Source organism: Mauremys reevesii, linkage group 13 (assembly GCF_016161935.1).
Source record: "Mauremys reevesii isolate NIE-2019 linkage group 13, ASM1616193v1, whole genome shotgun sequence".
In the NCBI taxonomy this organism is placed as follows: domain Eukaryota; kingdom Metazoa; phylum Chordata; order Testudines; family Geoemydidae; genus Mauremys; species Mauremys reevesii.
In genome coordinates this window covers 10,522,341-10,525,584 of record NC_052635.1, presented here as the reverse complement: position 1 = coordinate 10,525,584, position 3,244 = coordinate 10,522,341, and the positions used below count along the sequence as shown (strand labels likewise).

General features: G+C 47.0%; 1 long non-coding RNA gene across 1 annotated transcript; it reads right to left on the bottom strand.

Annotated features, from left to right (window-relative positions):
* Positions 1-171: 171 nt before the first annotated feature.
* On the bottom strand, positions 172-3,244 carry LOC120379804. Its single transcript, XR_005587598.1, has 3 exons — positions 3,182-3,244; positions 2,214-2,366; positions 172-232 (listed from the first exon to the last, which is right to left on the bottom strand). It is a non-coding gene; the product is annotated as an uncharacterized LOC120379804 (long non-coding RNA).

The following is a 3,244-nucleotide window of genomic DNA, read 5'->3' as shown; positions in this document are numbered from 1 at the left end:
ATAAAGCCCTACATCTCCCAGTAAAGCTGTGGGATCCATGTTTTACCAAGATGAATGCAATAGGTAGCGGTATATACCTGTCCATTGGCAGATGGTTGCTGAGTAGGCTGGAGATCACTGCTTCTAGGTGATGGTGAGCTAGAATAGACACTGCCTCCAGCAGGAATTGCCTCAAGCTGCCCTCCAGGATAGTAGCCATGTGGCTATATATTATATCCACAATAGCTGGCACCTGGAAGGAACAAAACCAGAAAGAAATGTCCCTTTTTCTTTCTCTCCATTCATTCTACAGAATCAAAACCTTTATTTAGACATTTGCTGCTTTTTTAGAAATTCCTCAAGAAACAAATGTTCAGATATGTCTATGTAACTTTAACCCACAACAATTGCCCACACTTGGCTGTAAAAATTAACACTGACACACACATATACAGCGAAACCCCGCTATAACATGATGATCGGGGGTCCAAAAAATTGGATCGTGCTAAATGCGGGGTCGCAGTATAGCGGGGTCTACCATTTCAAGCTGGTCAGTTTCAAGCCGGTCGATTTCTCTTGGGCAGAAAACTACTTTCATTTGCGAACTACCCACAGCAGTAACTGAAAGGGTGGAGCTCCAGCAGCGGGGGCTCTCAGCCATGCAGTGAGAGAGGGAAACACTTGGGGAGAGCAGGGGAGACGTGCAGTGGGCAGAGGAAGAGCGAGGAGCAGCCGGGGAGAGAGTGGCTCTTCTCACCAAAAGGGTAAGCTGGGGCAGGTGGGAAGAGGCAGTGGGGAAGGCACATTCCATTTTTTTCTTTTTTTTTTTTTTTTCTTCGGGGGCACTCCAGCCTCTCTCCCTTCACAAAGCCTCTCTCTCTCTTTGTTTTTTTTTCTCTTTTGCGCTTCCGCAGCACTCCAGCTGCTTTATTTATTTATTTATTTAGCGCTTCCATGGTGCTCCAGATGCTTTTTTTTTTTTTTGGCCTTACAATCGCGTTATACCCGAATTCGCGTTATTGCGGGGTGCATTATAGCGGGGTCAGGGGCGGCTCTAGCCATTTCGCCGCCCCAAGCACGGTGGCACGCAGCGGGGGGCGCTCTGCTGGTTGCCGGTCCCGTGGCTCCGGTGGACCTCCCGCAGGCGACTGGCAGAGCGCCCCCTGCGGCATGCCTCCCCAAGCATGCGCTTGGCGTGCTGGGGCCTGGAGCCGCCCCTAAGCGGGGTTTCCCTGTACATACCAGGTAATTTAATGTGGTGGTGCCCAGCTATGCATTAAATAAACCAGCTGGCATGCACAAAAGAAGGCTTTGCTTGCCCAGATTTTGCAGGTGTGATTTAAGCAGCCAAATGCAACCATTTGCCTCGAAGGATGCACAGTTCATAAACAACCACAAGCACAAAATATGCAAGTGTTTTAAACACAGTGTGCAAATGCCTGGGACTATGAACAGGTGACGACCTCTCATATTCATTCCTAGCCCTTCACATCTTCAAAACACTGTGCAAACGTGGCAGTTCTGCTGCAAGGGTTCCCTGTCCTGAGGCCTTTCACCAGCCTTGATAGACGATTTGTGGAGTGCTCCTTTCATCTAGCCCTACCGCACTGGGCTCCAGAATAAGGCATATAAATAGTGGATCCCAAAGACACTATAGTTTTCTCCCTCCCTTCTTCTATTCTTAAAGGGTACGTCTACACACCAAAAAAATCCCTCAGCAGTGAGTTTCAGAGCTCAGGTCAACCTGGGCTTAAGGGGCTTGCACTATGTGGCTAAAAGTGTAGCTGTTCCTGCTCAGGCTGCAGCCCAGGCTCTGAAACCTGGCAAGAGGGTGGGTCTCAGAGCCCAGGCTCCAGACTCACTGGGAATGACTACAGGGCTATTTTTATCCAGGTAGCCCTTAGCCATGGGCCTCCTAAGAACTGGATGCCTCCAAGTGCCAGTCATTCTGTCTTCTTGTCTTTTCCCCAGAGTCTGTTTTTTCAAGCCTTTCTTGGCTGAATACTGTGGCAACAAGCCAGACAAATAAATAACCAACCATCTTCCTTTTCCCTTGGATTCTCTCTGTCTATTGCTATTGATTCTGCCATTGCCTAGTTTAGGGTGGGAACAGAGATGGAATCGACTCTATGTCCGAGGGGGAGAAACAGCAAGCTTTTTGTTCATTACACATGAGGGCAAAGATCTAAAAGCCTAGAGTTTAGGCAGAAAACCTCTCCAGTTTCCCATTTTACCTGGTCCAGCATGGCATCTCCACACTCCTTCAGTATAACCTTCATCCACAGTCCAGCTGTCGTGGCACAGGTGGGGCTGGCAGACAGCATACCTTCCACTGTGGCCTTGATAAAGTCTGTGGCCTGTTCTGGGGAAAAGTACTCACTAACAACCTGGGAACAAATCAAAAATAGGAGAGACTGCAATGATGTTTGGCTCCAGCACTTGTAAAAATGGAGGCCTAATATCTCTATGGAAAAAGATCTATGCATCAGCAAATTGCATCCGATGAAGTGGGTATTCACCCACGAAAGCTCATGCTCCAATACGTCTGTTAGTCTATAAGGTGCCACAGGACTCTCTGCTGCTTTTACAGATCCAGACTAACACAGCTACCCCTCTGATTAATTAACAATTTGTTAATTAGCCGCATGTCCAGCTAGCCATTTGGGATTAAAATTCTCTCCATAGTCTATATACTACATTTTTGTATTCTACAATAATGAGATCAGGTTTGAGGCAAAGCCTCTGTCACACAGTTAGCACAACATTGTACTGGATATGCAGGAGGTAAGTTTCCAGTTTGTATTCTCTTAGATACACTGCATCTTTATACAACATATAAAATTAAGTCAAGAGAGGCATGCACACAAATATAGGTTAAAGCAAACCCACAAGGTGACAGAATGAAGACTGGATGGGTTCTCAGCTTGATGTTCCACTAATACAGTTTTTTCTCATGGATAGCTGTATAGGTACATGTGTGTGCATCTGCGTGTGCATTTTCATGGGTGTGCAACATTCTGTGGCATCTGGATTTACACGGCATTCATAGCACACATCTATGAAAAGCATCTTGCTGGTTACTAGCAATGAATGCCCGCTCCACAGCTCGCTCCAAGTATGGAAAGGCATCATGAAAGCGTAAATGTAAAATGAGCGGTGCCTGGTCACTAGAACATCCGCACAAGTTTTTTGAGTCAGTTACCCTGGCCATTTTGGAAGATGCCTGAAACAGAGCCTCGGGGTCCGGAGCTGCTGTTAGTTCTTC